The following is a 21,655-nucleotide window of genomic DNA, read 5'->3' as shown; positions in this document are numbered from 1 at the left end:
AAACAAAAGAATATAAACGATGATTCAACATGGAAAATGGGATCAATTCACACAAACAAGGTAAGATTCTCACCTCCGGTAGCCTAATTGCTGTTTCTCCTTTGACAAAAACAAACAAAACAATCAAGGAGCGGTATCCCCATATCCATGTCCTTCTATACTTTCAGACAATGGTGCTAACCTCCGCCAAGGTTGATCAATTCACCTTCCAAAAAGCACTTTTACCCGTTTACGTTCATATCTTTCCAAAATCTCAGTATTTGTTGCCAAGAACGAGGTACACATTTATTCAAGTTTTCGTTAAAAAATCCACACGTAACATTTTGCGTAATCTTGCTAACAAAATACACAGCAAACAAACAGACTAAAGACATAACCTCCTTGGCGGGGGTAAATGAAACTATCTCTCTCTCTCTCTCTCTCTCTCTCTCTCTCTCTCTCTCTCTCTCTCTTCCCTTTCCCCTTGCCACTTCAATTGCTTTTGCATCGACTAACAAAACAACAAACAACACAGCATGTAAATGAAAACCTCTCTCTCTCTCTCTCTCTCTCTCTCTCTCTCTCTCTCTCTCTCTCTCTCTCTCTCTCCCTGCCCATTCAACTGCTTTTGCATCGACAAGCAAAACAACAACACAGCAGGCAAATAATAACTCTCTCTCTCTCTCTTCAACTGCTTTTGCATCGCCAAACAAAACAACACAGCAGGTGAATAATAATTCTCTCTGTCTCTCTCTTCCTGCCACTTCAACTGCTTTCGTATCCAAAAGCAAAACAACTACACAGAAGGTAAATAATAACTCTGTCTCTCTCTACCATTCCAACTGCTTTTGTATAAACAAACAAAACAACATCTCAGCAGGTAAAAAGTACCGGTATATTGAAGCGTGACTCTCACAGAGAGGTTGGCGCAGTGGGCCACAGAATACAGACAATTTTAGTTTAAGACTTGGCAACCGTTTGTACTCACCAGGTTTGCTCACGCTCAGGAATTTGATTGAAGACGACGGGGCAAGTAGACCACTTGGGACTTCCGGCACCCTGATGATAATAATAATGATGATATTAATAAAGGTAATAACAGTATGAATAATAATGGTGGTAATTATAGTAGTAGTAATGATGGTGATAGTAGAATTAATACTGTAACTTCTGATAATTGCAACAGCACAGAATACAAAAAATACAATAGCAATGCTCAGACTAATTATTATTATTATTATTATTATTATTATTATTATTATTATTATTATTATTATTATTATTATTATTATTATTATTATTATTATTCACGTGATGAACTCTGTTCATATGGAATAAGCCCACAGGGACCCTTGACTTGAAATTCAAGCTTCCCAAGAATATGGTGTTCAATTGAAAGAAGTAACAGAGGGTAATAGGAAATACAGACAGCAAAGATCACTTACTGGAAAAAAACAAAAACAAATTAACAAATAAACATTAAAATGTAGATAAAAATGTATAATTTTTCAAGAATTCAAATGTGTCCATTATAATTAAGATTTGTATTAATTTATACTTAACATTACAGAACTTATCTTCTAAAATAAGCAGCTTTGATTGATATCATATACATCATAAATTATATATCTTTTTAATCAAAACTCTTGTTTCTTTATACAGTAGTCTCATTTTTTCTTGATTTCTATTGAACTTACCTCTTTATTTTCTTGGGAACTGACCTGATTCTTCTGTAGCCTGGCATATTCAAATGTCATTTTTTGTTATGCAAATCTAACTGAGGGATTCACTGAGAGAAGGCACAATATACAGAGAGTACCAGATTTACTACTGGAGTTCAGAAAGCAAGCCTCCTGAGCCATATGAGGTGTGTGTGTGTTGTAAAGTCTTCACATGTAAAGAAACATATTTGGACATAATTTGTCTAATCAGGTATAAAATTTAAGATGACAACTATATTAAACACTAATTTTACACTTTTCATGTTTTCATTAATGCATGAAGATCTTGGGTATATCACCTATGAAAAATTAATTATCGTGACACAACTTTATGCATTTCTAATAAATGCGTTAAGGTAAGGATGTCCTTTAACTGTATATATCTTGAGGAAACTGTGGGGTACTTTGGACTTTATTTCATGTGTTCATATAAGTACTGGGCTTAGGTTTAAGCCTTGACCAGGATTAGAGAGATGTATGAAAGGTCATAGTCTAGCCTACGATTTTTTTTTTGCCTAATGTGGCCTAGGTTATATAAATATGTTCCCCCAGAAACTCAAATCAATAAATTCTCACTGTAACACAGAGCAACTTTTCTAATCCTAGGCTAGTCTTCAGGTTAGGTTAGTTCACCTACACAAAACAAAGTGTTTATGCTCAAGATTGTGGAAGGCACACCATCATGCTGATCTAAATAGATTTGAGGATTAAGGCTTTAAATATCATCCCCAAGAACTGATTAGGTAAGAGAGATTAAGGAGTCTGTGAGTACTACATCCAAATATTCCCACACTGTATGCCTAACCATATTTTCATTTACAGTATTTACATTACTTGTGACAGTGCCTTCTTATTTCTATGATATACAGTAGGTGTTATAAACTGAATACTGTAAAAGTTTGCTCAGCTGATAATTCAAGTTCTGCAAGAATACTGCATACTAAAAATACCCAAATGTTCACAAACATATTAATATTGTCAATGTTTAATGCTTTTAAGAGTACTGTATTTTCAAAGGCGGTTTCTTATGCATAGTGGAAACCAATAATACTTTATATTTCCAGTAGAATAGAATATAGAATTTAGGACAAAGGCCAAGCATTACACAACCTATAAAAAATTTAGCCCTAAGATGAGCCATCTTGTGTAATTTTAAGTTTATGTTATTTATATATTAAATATATAAGAAACCACTGGTAAAAGTTATATAACCCCATCAAAATACACTGTAATGAGGTATACTGTTCATGTGAATATTAGGGTGTATTTTGGTATACTCTTGCATTTTGAGTCATCAGATGAGCAAACTTTTATAATATTAGTGTAAATTATTGTGATACTGACAATCAGAATTAAAAGAAGTACTGTTATTAGTATAAATAAATTCAAATATCATATTTAGGTATATCTGGGACTATTTGGGTATATAATACTGTATTCAGGTAAACTAACGGACACCCTGATCGCTTCTTACCCAACTTATATATACAACATAATAGTCTCCTAGGTATCACCCAGATAGTGAAATAGTAGCTCTGAGCTAATCTTTAAAATAACACTAAAGTCTAAGGAACCTAATGTAGAGTACCCTAGCCTAGGATCAAATAAGCTGTATTTTTTTTTACTTGTATGAATGTATGATGTGAGCCTAGCATTACATACACGCTCTGCAAGTTGTATTTACATAGAGGTTAAATAGGCATCTTTAACTTCAATTATCTTTTGAAAGTGCATGAAACATTATGGCTATATAGTATAAGACATTAATTTTTCATTATCAATATATGATGCATTAATTTTGTTGCAAATCTAGAATTCAACATCAACACGGCTTGAAGGAAAGCAATTTTTGTGAGATAAGGGCATAAAAAGTTATGAATTTACCTTTAATTGTTTTGTGGTTATATAAGTTGAGACTGGGGTGCATCCCTGTATTTTGCTCTAAGGATCACAGCGGCCCTAGGTCAGGTTATGGGTGGTCAACCTACCCCATGAGGGGCTACACTAGATTAGGTTAGGTCAGAATGCACCTCTTGTCATTTCCTTATCCCACCAACTTTATAGTATGCTTTATAGTTTGTGCACATCATTGACAAGGGCCAGGTATTTTTCCAAATGCCGATCTCCACCCAACCCCCAATTAACCGGGGTTTCCTGATAGGGTTCCAACGTGGGCTAATTATTACATAGGCTAGAAAACTATGAAGGCACAGAAATGGGTAACTTGCATCAGTAGTGATCATATATATATTAAACACTACATAAATAAATAAACGTTTGGATCATGTATACTGCATTAAATTAAAGTGACATGCATTACCACAGTGATTTTGGGGTTATCATATCATATGCATTAACAAAAACACTGACAATTACACCTACACACACACACACATCAGTGTACTAATGTAAATAAGCAGAGAAACTACAAACGCTCAAGAGATGGAATAACACCATCTATTGGTGGCAGAACTCACTAACAAGACAGATCCTGACGGGATTTCCTTCTTTTTCTTTCTATTAAATCTTCAGCTGAAAACCCTCGCGGGCAGAGTCGACAGACTGTACTGTAAACCCAAGAGGGCTTCAGAGGGAAATCTGCCTGCAGAAAGGGCCAAGTTTATAGGAGAAGGTGATAAAGAAATAAATATGAGAGAATTGGAAATACAACCGATACACCTGAAATTCAGGAGACATCAGCAGAGAGCAAGAATGAATTTGTTCCTCGCTAAAACATTTGGAGATCAGAGGATTCCTCAACCGTCTAAGCAAACTATTCCACATATCAGTTGTAACCAAGACAAAACTCCGAGCAAACTGAGTAATATTAATGCTGATACTAGAAAACGAAACACTGCAGCAGAAACCTACCGAGTGGTGCGAATAAAAATACTTAAGCCAGGTGAAAAGACTTAGCAGTAACTTAATTTTGCTCTTTACCGTCTCTTCCCTCTGCACACCCGTGGGAAAGACGGTTTGGTAATTTCCAGCGTGTTCTGGGTACTACCAACAACAAGACTATCAGAGATTTGGCCAGACTCGTTAATTTTATGACCTGCGATTAACAAGGGACCCTTTAACAAGTGGAATCCTTAGCAATTAGGGTTTCTGAAGGATCTCACCTAAAGCAACTTATAAAACTTATAAAAATCATGCGCATCTCCATGATTTTATATATATATATATATATATATATATATATATATATATATATATATATATATATATATATATATATATACTGTATATATTCTTAAGGGTTTATCTTCAAACTGATATGTCTGCCATTTTGGATATCACTGAAGGTGCTTAATTACAGTTGACTGCTAATTTCTTACTAGCTCTAAGGAAGGCTGAAGTGAACTGTAATATTTTTGGTATAATAATCTTGTAGTGCATATAATTTTAAAACACGGCTACTAAAATAAATACCAGCATTTTCCTAAACATTTTAAATTCAGATGCACCTAAAATGTTAATGTTCAAAGATAATCCTTGAAATTACAATCAAACAGACATTTAATCTAATCATTTCAGCAGAAAACCCTTATGGACAGAGTCAATAGACTAAAATAAACCCAAGAGGGCTCCAAAGGAAAATCAGCCTGCAGAAAGAAGAGAGAGAGAGAGAGAGAGAGAGAGAAGAGAGAGAGAGAGAGAGAGAGAGAGAGAGAGAGAGAGAGAAGTTACAGGAAAGGTAATAAATAAACAAACATGAGGGAATGGAAAATAAAACCGATGCACAAGAATTCAAACGTCAACAGACAGCATGAATGAATTTGTTCCTCGCTTAAACCAAGGTATCTTATACCCACCTTGGCTTAAACATTTGGAGATCAGAAGATTCCACAACAGTACTAGGCTAACTATTCCACATTTTAGTTGTAGCCACATTCAGAGGAACGGACTGACAACGCGTCAAAGGCATAATAATCCATCAGTAGACACCAGATCCTGCTTTCGTTTCGCATTTAAAGCGCTTTTAGTCTGTATTTAACTATTTCAACATGAAAGCCAACGCCACCGGAATCTCTGTCGCGGTGGAACTAAGTAGGTTAGTGGGAATGAGCAGAAACGGTTGTGTAAGCCGGTGGATTTGTAGAGCTATGTTTGCCCTGTGACGTGTTGGACGATGACGCTCTGGCTGACAATGTTACAGATGTCACCACATAGGCTCTCTCTCTTACTCTCTCTCTATACCTTGGCTTTCTGATCCCCAGTAGTATATAAGGTTTTTACTTTCTCTCTCTCACACACACACAATAACAAGGCTTTCTGATCCATCGTAATATATGTGTTTTTATCTCTCTCTCTCTCTCTCTCTCTCTCTCTCTCTCTCTCTCTCTCTCTCTCAGTATCGAGGATTTCTGATCCGCCCGTAATAAATAGGGTATTTACTCTCTCTCTCTCTCTAATTTCTCTCTCTCTCTAATTTCTCGATCTCTTAACATATGAGCATTTTACCATTTCTCTTTTTCTCTGTTAATCTCTTTCAATCTAAAATCTCTCTCTCTCTCTCTCTCTCTCTCTCTAACGATTTTCTGGTCAGACATGGAACAGAAATGTAGGTGTACAGTGAAAAATAATCAATTGCAACTTGACTTTCTCTCTCTCTCTCTTTCTCTCTCTCTCTCTCGTATTACGCGCAAAAACAATCAACAGGCTTCACAAAATGCAAGTAAAACGCACCTGCAATAAAAGTATATATATATATATATATATATATATATATATATATATATATATATATATATATATATATATAATCAGAAAGCTACAAACGTCCTTTAATATCAATTCACTCTACCTCCGAAGTAATATATTTTCATATATGTTACAAGGGAATTTTTAGGTGATAATAAGTCCACAAAACCAGCAACGGACGGGGAATCAGGACTGCATAGGTAGAGTAATTGATATTAAAGGACGTTTGTAGCTTTCTATTGTATATGAATATGTGATAAATATATATATATATATATATATATATATATATATATATATATATATATATATATATATATATATATATATATATACTGTATGTGTGTATGTATATATATATATATATATATATATATATATATATATATATATATATATATATATATATATATAATGTCTTTTCCTGTAATACTACAGTGTAATATGAATATAAGAAGGCCCATAAAACACTATGGTTTCAACGTTTAAATAGTGTTTTATGGGTCTTCTTATATTCATATATATATATATATATATATATATATATATATATATATATATATATATGTGTGTGTGTGTGTGTGTGTGTGTGTGTGTGTATGAGAGAGAGAGAGAGAGAGTATTTTCCAGTTATCTATTGAAAAGAAAAAACTTGAGAGGAGGATTAACATTCTAGCGTAGCTGGTATGAACATAGTTTGGTAAAAGGAATGTTTATCATGTTTACAGTGTAAGCACATTGATTTTCAGCAAGTATATTTAAAGTGTCGAGGTCCTGAGTCGTTGGCCCAAGTTTATGTGCCAATCAGTCTCTCTCTCTCTCTCACATACACTCACATACACACGCGCGCGTGCGCACAAGGGAAGTCAATGACTGCCGGTCCTTTCGTTAGCTAAGAGCTGCGCTGATGCAAGATATCTTTTGGACCATTGAGATTTTCTATTTTCTTCGTTTGTTTTTGTTTTTCTTCATTATTTTTTAGCTTATTCCTGTTTAATACAATTGTTATTTTCGTTAATTTAGTCTGTCATCATTTGTTTTTAGAAGTGTGGAACTCTACTGTATATGAAAATGCAACGGGAAAATAAGGTATCTTTTGGATCTGAGATTTTTACGCTTTTTTTTTGTTTGTTTTTGCTTTTCCTTGTTTTCTTTTAGCTTATCCCTGTTTAATGTTAATTTTCATTTTCATTTAATTTGTCGATCTTCATTTGTTTTTAGCAATGCGAAATTCTTTATGAAAAGGCAACGGATAATAAGGTATCATTTGGATCTTTGAGAATTTTTATTTTTTGCGATTCTTTTTTTATTTTCCCTTTTGTTTTTATGGCTATTCGTGTTTGGTGTAATTGCCATTTTCATTTAATTAGTCTAGTAATTGCCATTTTCATTTAATTAGTCTATGTTTATTATTTTCATAACAATATGAAATTCTATATAAAAAGCCAACGGATAATGTTCAGTTGTTATAAATTTGATAACAGCTCGAAACTGCTCTAAATAAGTTAGAGCAAGCTTCATTTTATAAAGAAAAAGAAACGCGTACGAATAATTTACTTTTATCTTTTTCAAACCTCCCACTAAGCATGTTTAAGATTCAAAAAGTTTAGTTGCATTCTCTTTTGTGTTTGTGATTTTTTTATCATTTGTCGCATTAAAACGAAAATGCGTAATTCATATATTTTTACTCTTCTTTGAAGCTCTGAGATTTTTTGCTTATTTTCTTTTTTTTTTATTTATTCAGAATATGATTAAACGTCTTTAATATCTTTTTAAAATTCTATTATCCGTTGAACAATGAGTATTTTATACTTCTACTCATACAGAATAAACGTATTTTGTTTCCATAAGTAAAGATATATAAACATTGTAATTCTCAGAATATCTTAGTGTTGTGTCAGAATAAGAATAAATGTCTTTAGTATCTTTTGAAAATTAAAATTCTATATTCCGTTTAACAATGAGCATTTTATACTTCTATTCTTATAGAATAAACTGTATTTTTTACATATGTAAAGATATATCATCAACAAATTAGATCTCAGTAACTCACTTTTGTATCAGATCTTAAACTAAAAAAGTACGTTTGGTTGTAAATTAAGTTTTTTTTTTTTTACAGAGGTCACCATGCAGTCTCTCTCTCTCTCTCTCTCTCTCTCAAGAGTCTTTCTGATCTTACTGTTTACTAAAACAAGCACAATTGATTATCCGTACAAGTGGCGCCACAAAGTCTAATTTTCTTAAATATTTTAGCATTTGCTACTAAACTCTGCACCGAGTGGCCAATATTGGTGGTGAGATTTTAGCAGTGCTTGTTCATTGTAAGAGCACGAACATCTGCGGCTTGTAATTCTGAAAGCAATAGGACGCTTGAAGCTAAATTTGGCGACAAGGTGCTAAAAGGTACAAAAAAAAAAAAATAAATAAGTAACAAAAAGAAAAAATCTTGTCAGTGTGGCAGCTACTTGAGATCAAGGTTGAAAATGTGAATTTCAAATGTTGGAGACATCCATAATTTTAATTTTATGTTGACTTAAATTTTTCAGTTCCAGTAACATTTATATTTATTTATTTATTTATTTATTTATTTATTTATTTATTTATTTATTTTGGCGAAATGAAAAGGGGGCTTTTTCGCACCATAAAAGCTAGTCGAAATTTTATTTTTCTATAACTAAAAAAGACAAGTGTATATGTTAGGCACAGAGCTCTGGATGTAAAATTATTTTTGCGTCATAAATCATACTTAAGATTCCATTTTTCTATTACCAAAAAAAAAAAGTGCGTACGTTAGGGCATAGAGTTTAAGGTATAACATTACCTTTAAAATAAATTTACTAAAGACTCACAGATACTGATACCCAGCTGGAATGAAAGCAAAAAGAGAATCTTTTTTTATCAGTGGCAAAAATAATAATAAAAAAAAAATGTACGAGGGAAGTCAGAAATTCAATCATGACGTGGGACCGACGATTTTATTTTATTTTTTTTTCATGCGTGACATCTGCTTCGATAAGAAACATGCTCTGGATGGATAAACGAAATTTCAGGCATCTCGTTCTTCTTCTTCTGCTGCTGCTGCATGTGTTAGTGTGTGTGTTTGGCTGTTTGTATGAGTTCGCTTATTTTCTATGATTGCATACATATGCACATACATAAATACAAACATACTTACCTATACAACAGAAAATATTTATAGTCATATAAATATGCACACATATATATACACATATACATACATACATATATATGCATATATGTGTGTGTATATATATATATATATATATATATATATATATATATATATATATATATATATATATATATATATATATATATATATATATATATATATATATATATATATATATATATATATATATCTTTAATATTTTCTGTTAAAACAGAATTCCATCTAATAAAGGTAGCCCATAAAAACACCGTTGGGGGAGACAGCTGTTTTCGAAATATAACGCTGTAAAATCTGCCCTTTTTGTGTTTGTATGGACTACCTTTATTAGATATACAGTATGTATGTATATATACATATATATAATATACATACATATATACATATATACATATATATGCGTTGGTGCGTGTGTATGTTGCGTAAATCCCATATTTTAACTATAAAACTTCTAATTTGCAGCAAAGCACTGTTAGCATCGGCATGTATCCAAATTTTGTGCTGGGTACGCGAGTCATTAATTAATCCGTTCGACCTACTGATTAGCGTGGAATTCGAACAACGTCCGGTCAAACTGGGCCACGTGGGGGTCTGTGATGTAACTGAGCTTAGGCCAAAATCCCCCTTGCTTCAAGGCTCAAGGGAGTCGAGCAGTAATCCACTCGATATTTGGAGATAAATCCCTGATTAGATTTCCGAGAGATTTGGCTGTTTGCTGGCCTGCTGAAATAGACAAGAGAATTTCAGTTTTTTTATAATTAAGAAGTTTTTTCTGTTCCCTCACTACCCTTTGCTGAAATCGTCGAGTAAACTTATGTCATTTAGACTTTTTTTTCTGTTCTCTCATCAATAAATAAGCTTTAGTGTAGTGATGAGGCTCTTCCTTTCTCAGAAAGAAAACTGACTAAAATTAAGATCTAATTTAAATTGCTCTTTTTTTTAGTGAAAATGGTTGTGTAGAGGATACCCAGCATTCTTTACCAATATACGTAGATACCATTCAGGCTTAGACAATGGGGTAGACCATAGTCATAAGCACAATACCCCAAAACTTGGGCTGTGACTTACGAGTTTTGGCCAGGAAGAGGTAAGACTCACAAAGTCTAAGTGAGTCCTGGGCAGTGGTAAGATCCAAAAAGTCTTAGTGGGTCCAGGGCAGAGGTAAGACCCACAAAGTCTTAGTGGGTCCTGGGCAGTGGTAAGACCCACAAAGTTTTAGCGGGTTAGGCAGAGGTAAGATCCACAAAGTCTTACTGGGTCCTGGGCAGAGGTAAGATCCACAAAGTCTTACTGGGTCCTGGGCAGAGGTAAGATCCACAAAGTCTTACTGGGTCCTGGGCAGAGGTAAGATCCACAAAGTCTAGTGGGTCCTGGGCAGAGAGGTAAGATCCACAAAGTCTTAGTGGGTCCTGGGCAGAGAGGTAAGACCCACAAAGCCTTAGTGGGCTCTGGGCAGAGGTAAGACCCACAAAGTCTAAGTGGGTCCTGGGCAGATGTAAGATCCACAAAGTCTTAGTGGGTCCTGGGCAGAGGTAAGACCCACAAAGTCTTAGTGGGTCCTGGGCAGTGGTAAGACCCACAAAGTCTCAGTGGGTCCTGGTTAGAGGTAAGACCCACGAAGTCTTAGTGGGTCCTGGGCAGAGGTAAGACCCACAAAGTCTCAGTGGGTCCTGGTTAGAGGTAAGACCCACGAAGTCTTAGTGGGTCCTGGGCAGTGGTAAGACCCACAAAGTCTTAGTGGGTCCTGGGCAGTGGTAAGACCCACAAAGTCTCAGTGGGCCTGGGTAGAGGTAAGACCCACAAAGTCCTACTGGGTCCTGGACAGTGGTAAGACCACAAAGTCTTAGTGGGTCCTGGGAAGAGGTAAGACCCACAAAGTCTTAATGGGTCCTGGGAAGAGGTAAGACCCACAAAGTCTTAGTGGGTCCTGGGCAGTGGTAAGACCCACAAAGTCTTAGTGGGTCCTGGGCAGTGGTAAGACCCACAAAGTCTTAGTGGGTCCTGGGCAGTGGTAAGACCCACAAAGTCTCAGTGGGCCTGGGTAGAGGTAAGACCCACAAAGTCCTACTGGGTCCTGGACAGTGGTAAGACCACAAAGTCTTAGTGGGTCCTGGGCAGTGGTAAGACCCACAAAGTCTTAGTGGGTCCTGGGAAGAGGTAAGACCCACAAAGTCTTAGTGGGTTCTGGGCAGTGGTAAGACCCACAAAGTCTCAGTGGATCCTGGGTAGAGGTAAGACCCACAAAGTCTCAATGGGTCCTGTGTAGAGGTAAGACCCACAAAGTCTTAGTGGGTCCTGGGCAGAGATAAGACCCACGAAGTCTCAGTGGGCCCTGGGTAGAGGTAAGACCCACAAAGTCTTAGTGAGTCCTGAGCAGTGGTGAGACCCACAAAGTCTTAGTGGGTCCTGGGCAGTGGTAAGACCCACAAAGTTTTAGTGGGTCCTGGGCAGTGGTAAGACCCACAAAGTCTCAGTGGGCCCTGGGCAGAGGTAAGACCCACAAAGTCTCAGTGGGTCCTGGGTAGAGGTAAGACCCACAAAGTCTTAGTGGGTCCTGGGCAGTGGTAAGACCCACAAAGTCTTAGTGGTTCCTGGGCAGAGGTAAGACCCACAAAGTCTCAGTGGGTCCTGGGTAGAGGTAAGACCCACAAAGTCTTAGTTGGTCCTAGGCAGAGTCCCACAAAGTCTTAGTGGGTCCTGGGCAGTCCACAAAGTTTTAGTGGGTCCTGGGCAGAGGTAAGACCCACAAAGTCTTAGTTGGTCCTAGGCAGAGGTAAGACCCACAAAGTCTTAGTGGGTCCTGGGCAGTGGTAAGACCCACAAAGTTTTAGTGGGTCCTGGGCAGTGGTAAGACCCACAAAGTCTTAGTGGGTCCTGGGCAGTGGTAAGACCCACAAAGTTTTAGTGGGTCCTGGGCAGTGGTAAGACCCACAAAGTTTTAGTGGGTCCTGGGCAGTGGTAAGACCCACAAAGCCTTAGTGGGCCCTGGACAGAGGTAAAACACCTGTTGAAGAAGCCTCTACCGGGCTATGGCTAGGACATAAAGATGGATCTGATCATTGATGAAAATCTGGCTGTGAAGCCAAGCACTGGGGCACGTTCGGCCATACAGTGACTGAGCCAGTGAAAAGGGGGAGTTAGAGTGGTTGGACAGCAAGACGGAAGAAAGGAAATGGGAATGGAGGTAAAGTAAAAGTCTAAACAAGTGGGTGCATCTAGGGGCCTTAGGCTCCCTGCAAACGACCTTCAGTAATCCCAACAGTGCACCAGATGAGATGCACTGACAGCATTAACCCTCTACGGGAATAGATCCTTGTTGTTGTTGTATATGGTTAAGCTGGCATTATGCCAGCACGGGCTCTTGTTCATGAAGCATCCCGTTAGGTGATAGGCCTATAACGATACTTCTTTAATGAGATTTACATCCTAGTGACCTCGGGTCAAACCCTGCACTGATTCCACCAAGCGAAAGGTCAAGATGATTTCTGCAGACAATAGAAATAATTATCCTGTTGATCATAGTAAGTTAATGGTGTGAGGAACGGTGAAATCGTTCTCTTTCCCTTTAACCTGGAATGGAATCATCGCTGGAATATGTGATTTCATTTAATTTAATTTCATTCCCGATTTCAAGGGCTCTGAGAAGTGCCAAAAATGTTTACAAATAGGAAGGTTAAGAGATCAGTATATGGCCCTTGCAATTTCACCGTTCTCATTAAATGATCAGGTTTCATCTCTCTCTCTCTCTCTCTCTCTCTCTCTCTCTCTCTCTCTCTCTCTCTCTCTCTCTCTCTCTATATATATATATATATATATATATATATATATATATATATATATATATATATATTATTTATATATATATATATATACATACATATATATATATATATATATATATATATATATATATATATATATATACATGTATGTATGTGTATGTATATGTATGTATATATATATATATATATATATATATATATATATATATATATATATATATATATATATATATATATATATATATATATATATATATATATATATATGAGCTTAGAGGAGGAACCCTTTTTGAACCTCCTGTAACAATAGGCTTAATCCTTAGTCAGATTGGCAATCCTCACAGCTAATCCTTTCTCCTGCAAAAATCTCTCCTAATCCCAACCTCTCAAGGGATATCCAACGCTGAAGAGCTTAATTATAACTGAATTTGTTTTTAGGAAAAAAAAATAACTAACTCGTTAACGTAGTTTTGCACAAAAAAACGTCCTTGTATATAAAAAAAAATGCACAATTTTTCTTATCATAATCACGGTGTTTTTGTCCGTAACTTGTTAACGCACTTTGCATAAAATAACTTGTCCTTGTACATAAAAAACTTATCAATGTTTCTTATTATAATAAAAACACTAACTTAACGTAGTTGAGAGAGAGAGAGAGAGAGAGAGAGAGAGAGAGAGGGCAACACAATTTAACCAACGCCAGAAAATTAAAGGCCTCAATCGGTAGCTGGGAGGAGAGAGAGAGAGAGAGAGAGAGAGAGAGAGAGAGAGAGAGAGAGAGAGAGAGAGAGAGAGCAACACAATTTAACCAACGCCAGAAAATTAAAGGCCTCAATCGGTAGCTGGGAGGAAGGGGAGAGAGAGAGAGAGAGAGAGAGAGAGAGAGAGAGAGAGAGAGAGAGAAGGGGGCCCCCAATCACACAATTTAACCAACGCTAGAAAATTAAAGGCCTCAATCGGTAGCTGGGAGGAGAGAGAGAGAGAGAGAGAGAGAGAGAGAGAGAGAGAGAGAGAGAGAGAGAGAGAGAGAGAGCCACACAATTTAACCAACGTCAGAAAATTAAAGGCCTCAATCGGTAGCTGGGAGGAGGAGAGAGAGAGAGAGAGAGAGAGAGAGAGAGAGAGAGAGAGAGAGAGAGAGAGAGAGAGAGAGCAACACAATTTAACCAACGCCAGAAAATTAAAGGCCTCAATCGGTAGCTGGGAGGAAGGAGAGAGAGAGAGAGAGAGAGAGAGAGAGAGAGAGAGAGAGAGAGAGAGAGAGAGAGAGAAGGGGGCCCCAATCACACAATTTAACCAACGCCAGAAAATTAAAGGCCTCAATCGGTAGCTGGGAGGAGAGAGAGAGAGAGAGAGAGAGAGAGAGAGCAACACAATTTAACCAACGCCAGAAAATTAAAGGCCTCAATCGGCAGCTGGGAGGAGAGAGAGAGAGAGAGAGAGAGAGAGAGAGAGAGAGAGAGCAACACAATTTAACCAACGCCAGAAAATTAAAGGCCTCAATCGGCAGCTGGGAGGGGAGAGAGAGAGAGAGAGAGAGAGAGAGAGAGAGAGAGAGAGAGAGAGAGAGCAACACAATTTAACCAACGCCAGAAAATTAAAGGCCTCAATCGGTAGCTGGGAGGAAGGAGAGAGAGAGAGAGAGAGATAGAGAGAAGGGGGCGGGGCCAATCGCACAATCGCAAGAAAATTGAAGGCCTCAATCGGTAGCTGAGAGAGAGAGAGGCGGGGGGGCAATTGCACAAATGCCAGAAAATTAAAGGCCTCAATCGGTAGCTGAGAGAGAGAGAGAGAGAGAGAGAGAGAGAGAGAGAGGACGGCCGCAATTACACAATTTAACCAACGCCAGAAAATTAAAGGCCTCATTCAGCGGCTGAATGGCCGTTCATTTGAATCCATCGCTTCAATTTCATCAGCGCTGCATCGTATCAATTAACCTCTTCGCTTGTTTCGCAACCCGGTTATATCGTACGCCATTTTTCTCGTTTAATCACATCATAAAATATTTGTTTGACGCGGAATTAATCCATTCCTTTTATTAAAAGGGGGGATTAAGTTACATATGTCATAGTTTAACTTGTACGTAGTTTTAAGGGCTTATTCTAAAACGAGGGTATCAAGTGAAATAAATGAACGTCAAGCACTTCATGGGATGAGAGGTTCTCTGCCCTATACATTCCCATCTCTAAATTAACTTCTGTAGTGAATACGAGAGATGTATATTATCATTAAGCGCTAGTTAGATTTCTAAATCATTTTGTTATCCATTTTACGTCCAACGTCTTCATGATTTACATCTTGCAGACTCTAAGTGCATGTGTTTTCAGGACACCAAAACTTGATTTATTTTTTTACAAATAATTCTAAGTCTTCATTACCCAAGCGTTTCATTGTATTCTTATTTTCTTCGCAGTGCTAAAATACGTTTGGTTTATAGACTTGTTTTTATGTCAGAACAGTTTAATTCGTTCTTCCTCGCATTTTCAGGTACCAAGATTTTTTTACGAATAATTTTGAGTCTTCATTACCCAAGAGTTTCATTGTATATTTTTTTTTCTATCTTCCTTGGAGTTCTAAAATACATAAGATTTATAAACTAGTTTTAATATCGGGGCAGTCTATTTCTCTCTTCCTCTACTCTGTGTTTTAGTGTGGAATGAGATGCTTGTAATATCGTGTTATCGTATCATTCCTGTTTATTAACTCTTTTTGTGGGGTTTCTTAGGTAGCTTCCTAATCGCATACAAAAGCTTCCTTAAAAAGTAATTCGTCAAAATTACTGAAAGAGTAACATGGAATGCTAGAAAGAAAAACAAATGACAGTAGTCAGGAATCTATATCTGTATTTCTACTCCGTCCACATAAAGATGACAACTCGCTCATATTATGGTATACATTAAAAAAAACTCGTACGTTTGACGGGGTTCTATTTATCCTACTTTTGTAGGACTCTCTCTCTCTCTATTCCTTTATGATTAAGGGTTAATTCATGACAATATAGAAAATGTAATTTAGTTTTATTTCTAACTTTTTCATTTCACTCAATTTTGTGAATATAGCATTTTAACCTAGTTTCGTATGGTTCTCTCTCTCTCTCTCTCTTATCTTATTCAGGATAATTCCAATTCAAGATCGCCCCCATCTCTCTCTCTCTCTCTCTCACACAAGAATCCGCAACAGTACAGCCTCTCTTAATCTAACATAAGCAGAGCAGGGTTTAAATAAAAAGGTGCTGGCATCTTGTTGAATTAGCCTGACTTTATGAGAAATTCGACTTTCCTTTATTTTATGCATCAGAGATCGTAAACGCCACTTGATTTAAAAGCACAAAGCAAAGTGAATCAGAATAATGTAAATTGTACAACCTGGCAGCAGTGTTTAGTCTACCTGCCACTGACCTTGAAACCATGACCAGGAGAAGAAGAAGAAGAAGAAGAAGAAGAAGAAGAAGAAGAAGAAGAAAGTCAGGTGGGAATAAACAAACACTCGATTCTTAAAAAACGTCCGGATGCTTGCAATTGCTTCTTCGCAGCCAGGTTATTATCGCTGCCTCGTTCTCTATACCCCGGACCCGAGATTGAATCTCGGCTGGGCATCAGAATATCTTCATTTCTTTCTCCGTTTGGATCTAGGCTTAGTAGCGAAGAAATCGAGAATTTAAGAGGATATTGTGGTTATTAGAATTTACATATGTATGTGGTAAAAAGTAACTGGTAGATTCTAAATATATCTTTGCAGTATGTTCAGTAGCTTCTGAGATTTACAGTAAAGAATTAACTAGTGTGTTGGGCGTGATATATTAATTAATATATCAATTAATGAAAAGAGAATGATAATATTTAGTTCCTGAATACCACTGAACTGTTCTTTCAGGAAACCGAGCATTTATGTAACCACTGAAACTCTTGTCAAACACTGACGAAAAATTCGTGGGCATTAGAAGCATTCGTAAAAATTCCTCAATGTTTACTCAGACAAGCATCCTCTGATGGCCTGTTCTATACCCAGTCAAGGATTAATAGAGACTCTATTAATCCTGGCCCGGTCCAGGCACAATGGAAGTCCCCCGTAACAATCAACCTCATAATATACCCAGCGGGCATCGAAGATGTCGTCATTATCGCCTTTGGCAACCGGTGCCATGTAGACGCGGCTTTTAAAACATGACCTCACGCACGCATACTGTGGTCTGCATTGACAGTTCACTCTCTCACATCTTTCTCAGAGAAAGAGAGAGAGAGAGAGACCCATATATTTCTTTGGCACCGGAGAGAGAGAGAGAGAGAGAGAGAGAGAGAGAGAGAGAGAGAGAGAGAGAGAGAGAGAGGCCTATATTTCTTCTGAAACTGGAGAGAGAGAGGTGAGAGAATGCAAGCATGATGGATTTATTCTCTATCCCAGCCAGGCAGATAGACAGCGGAGAGAGAGAGAGAGAGAGAGAGAGAGAGGTGGTAGAGAGAGAGAGAGAGAGAGAGAGAGAGAGAGAGAGATGTAAACTGAATTGTCATTACCTTTAGTTGCTGAAACATTGTTTATATTTTACACTGACTATTGCTGATTGCAAGAGCTTTTAAAACTGCAGAGAGACGATGATTAAAATGCACTCTTCAAAAAGCTTAAAATAAAAAAATCAAATATAAAACTAAATCAAATTCTCATTACTGTCAATTGAATTAACCTTAATAAAAAAGAATAGAGAGAGAGAGAGAGAGAGAGAGAGAGAGAGAGAGAGAGAGAGAGAGAGAGAGAGAGAGAGAGACGAAGATGATTTAAAATGCACTTTTCATAAAACTAAGTAAAATGGAAAACTTGGAAAAACTAAATCAAATTCTCAATACTGTTAATTGAATTGACCCTAACAAAAAAGAGAGAGAGAGAGAGAGAGAGAGAGAGAGAGAGAGAGAGAGAGAGAGAGAGAGAGAGAGGAACGAAGAAATTATTTCGGTAGTTGCACTGTCTCGTCACTTGTTGACTTCTTTGTAAATCACTAACTTGTTGCACAAACAAACACGCCCAGATGGACTGAGGTGCAAATAGATTTTACCAATAGGCTGACAGAGAAGCACCCATGAAAATATGAAGAAAGAAGACGAAGGGAGAGAAAGGCGAAGAGATACATGGAAAGAGGGATATATGGTTAGTAAGAAAGATGAGCAGACTGGTAATTGAACAGAAGGGAGAAAGTAATAATAAATGAAGATATATTTTGTTTAGGAATAATAATACTGAAGGAAGGAAATATAAATATACAGATAAAAAGAATGATCCTGAATAAGAGAGAGAGAGAGAGAGAGAGAGTAGAGAGAGAGAGAGAGAGAGAGAGAGAGAGAGAGAGAGAGATTGGATCAAAAATGCACTTTTCAAAAAACTGAGTAAAATTTAAAAAAAAAGAAAAAGATTAAATTCTCAATACTGTCGCTTGAATTAACCTTGATAGAGAGAGAGAGAGAGAGAGAGAGAGAGAGAGAGAGAGAGAGAGAGAGAGAGAGAGAGAGAGAGCAATATAAAACCAGATAAAATGCACTCTTCAAAAAACTTACTAAAATAAAAAAAAGTAATAAAACTAAATAAAATTCTCAGCACTGTCAACTGAATTAACCCTGATAAAAAAGATGAGAGAGAGAGAGAGAGAGAGAGAGAGAGAGAGAGAGAGAGAGAGAGAGAGAGAGAGAGAGAGTCTAAGTAAGATAAATGAAACCCCATCAACTCCATGATTTTTTAAATGCACACAATAATATGCCCGAGTTACCTTTTTACGAGAGAGTAGATATAAAGAAATAGTTACAGAAATATTTCCTCAGCATCTCCCGTCCATTTTATTTTTATTTAGTGGAAGCTCGTTGTTCCCTTCCCCTTTCTGCGTTCCACAGAAAATAGCTGATGGACAATCTGTTTCTATCTGTATAATATATACAAGAGGGTCACTCGCTTCCTTGTCCATAATAGATACAGGGTATGGTAGCAATTGAATCGTTCTGTTCTAATCAATTATTGGTTTGCATGGCTGATGGGAGTGGCTTTCAGCTATTTGTAGCTGTTTGATTATATCAAGGGATATTTACTAGAAGGACAGCCAAACAGTAGGGGTATTAGTAGCAGTAGTAAAAGGGATTCGCCTTTGGAACGGCTCCACAACCATTGGTTTAAAATCGCAGTTTCCTTACCCGGAATTCTTGAGTAGGGTCCTTTATCTAAGGGTATAATAAAAAATTCTTTTCCCTCATGACTAATTGAATTTTTAGAGAATCTGATATTATTAAGGGGGAAAAGCAAAGCATAATGTTGAATGAGAGTCAGGCAAAATAGAAGGAAAAAGTATGTAATATATATATATGTATATGTAAATGTATATGTATATATATATATATATATATATATATATATATATATATATATATACATATCATATCAGTTTTTCCATTCCATAATGCTTCCTTATTAATCGCGAAAATTTTCCTGCAATTATCTATAGAGCACTCATTAGTCTCTTACTCAAATGCTACAGATTAATTCACTATTTCGTCGTGATTTAAGTAAAAGGAAAGCTTATAATATACATGTATATATATATACACACATATATATATATATATTATATATATACATACATATATATATATATACATATATATAGATATATACTATATATAAAATATACACACACGTTATCATTGAGTCATTATATATATATATATAGAGAGCATATATATATATATATATATATATATATATATATATATATATATATATATATATATATATTATAAATATGTGAGTGCAGCATAACTGGTCCCCCTTTCTCCTTTCCTTTTCAAGTATCCCTTTACCAACACAACTTTGATTCAAACATCAGAGAGAAATGTTGTTTCAACTTTTTCAAAGTGCCTCAATCCGAAAAAAAAAGAGATCAAATAAAGACAGTTCTCCCCACTGGCCCTTTACTAAACTCTTAAGCTAACCCTCTCTTCCCTTAGCGAAATAAAAAGAAAATAAGAGGTAGGCCCAGTGCTCTATATTCACTCATTTTATTACATCTGATAAAGTGTGAAGCTTCTCTTCAGATCTAAGTAAACACTGAACATGTAGTATTCATGATCGCTCAACTCGACATCTACCGGAAGGTTAATGGAATATAGAACGCAATTTAGGCCGAAGGCCAAGAGCTGGAACCTATGAGGTCATTCAGCAATGAAAGGAAAATTGAGAGTAAAAGGCTACAAAAGTGAAACGGTAGGAAAACCTCGCAGTTGCACTAGGAAACAATTGATAGAAGAGGGTGGAAAGTAAGATGGAAGAAAGAATTTGAAAGGAGGTACAGTAAAATGAATGAAAGGGGTTGCAGCTAGGGGCCGAAGGGGCGCTGCAAAGTACCTTAAGGAAGATCAGTGTGAATCATTAATATCAGTGAAAATGAGACACTGGCTTCTGAAATAAGGAAATGGTAGCCATATCGACATGAAGGTCAGGTCAAGCTATCACGCACAAAAGGTGAGTTAACAGCTAGGTAGGTAGCTATGTGACCCCGCCCTCTCGGGAAACAAGGTCTTCCCAGCCCAACGCCAGTGAATATTCCAGCGACACTGAAATATCATTTAGCCGAAACCTATATCTACTTCTCTCTCTCTCTCCCTAGTTCCCTTAAGCCAAAGCTGAAGGGTAAATGTCACCACTAATCTTCCCGCGTTTGGGAGGGGGAGTTCGACCCCTTAAACGTCAGACGTTGGCTACTTTATGGCGTTTTCCGTTAGCATTTTAAGTCTCCTCTTGGGGGGAGATGGGGTTAAATTTTGGAGGCTCTTGTGTTGAGGTAAACGACCCTCGAGTAATAGATTTTGGCTATTAAAGGTAAAATATAGCAGATGTTAGTTTTAAATGGCGTTGTTTCTGGCTTGCAATCAATTCGGTGAAAGTGACGCTGAGTTTCTAGAGAATACATTTGCCCGTTATTTAGAGAAGCACTGATACCCACTTTAAGTTCAATTCGTTTTTGCATCATACATTTGGGTATGACCTTTGACTTTGAGTTACATAGTGGATTCATTTGTCCGTTATTTGGAGAAGTTTTGATACCCACTCAAAGTCCAATCATTTTTGCATCATACATTTGGGTATGAGCTGTGACTTTGAGTTACACAGTGAATTCACTGCCTGTAATTTATAGAAGCTTTGATACCCACTAACTACCTTATGAATGAATGGATTTGCTTCAAATTTTTACCACTTATTCTTCAACTAATAATGAAAATTGTGATCGTGGGAAATTTAGAAATTCAACTTCT

General features: G+C 36.7%; 1 long non-coding RNA gene across 1 annotated transcript in view; it reads right to left on the bottom strand.

Annotated features, from left to right (window-relative positions):
• The window catches only part of LOC136833403 (uncharacterized), a 241,961-nt gene extending 237,742 nt beyond the window's left edge, over positions 1-4,219 (bottom strand). The window contains exons 1-2 of the long non-coding RNA XR_010851459.1: positions 3,585-4,219; positions 968-1,038 (exon numbers count right to left, since the gene is read on the bottom strand). This is a non-coding gene — a long non-coding RNA (uncharacterized lncRNA). The remainder of the gene's footprint in view (positions 1-967; positions 1,039-3,584) is intronic.
• Between the last annotated feature and the right edge of the window lie 17,436 nt (positions 4,220-21,655).

The sequence above is a fragment of the Macrobrachium rosenbergii genome, chromosome 51 (assembly GCF_040412425.1).
Source record: "Macrobrachium rosenbergii isolate ZJJX-2024 chromosome 51, ASM4041242v1, whole genome shotgun sequence".
NCBI lineage: Eukaryota > Metazoa > Arthropoda > Malacostraca > Decapoda > Palaemonidae > Macrobrachium > Macrobrachium rosenbergii.
Note: the sequence above shows the minus strand (reverse complement) of the source record. Positions and strands in the feature narration are given on the sequence as shown.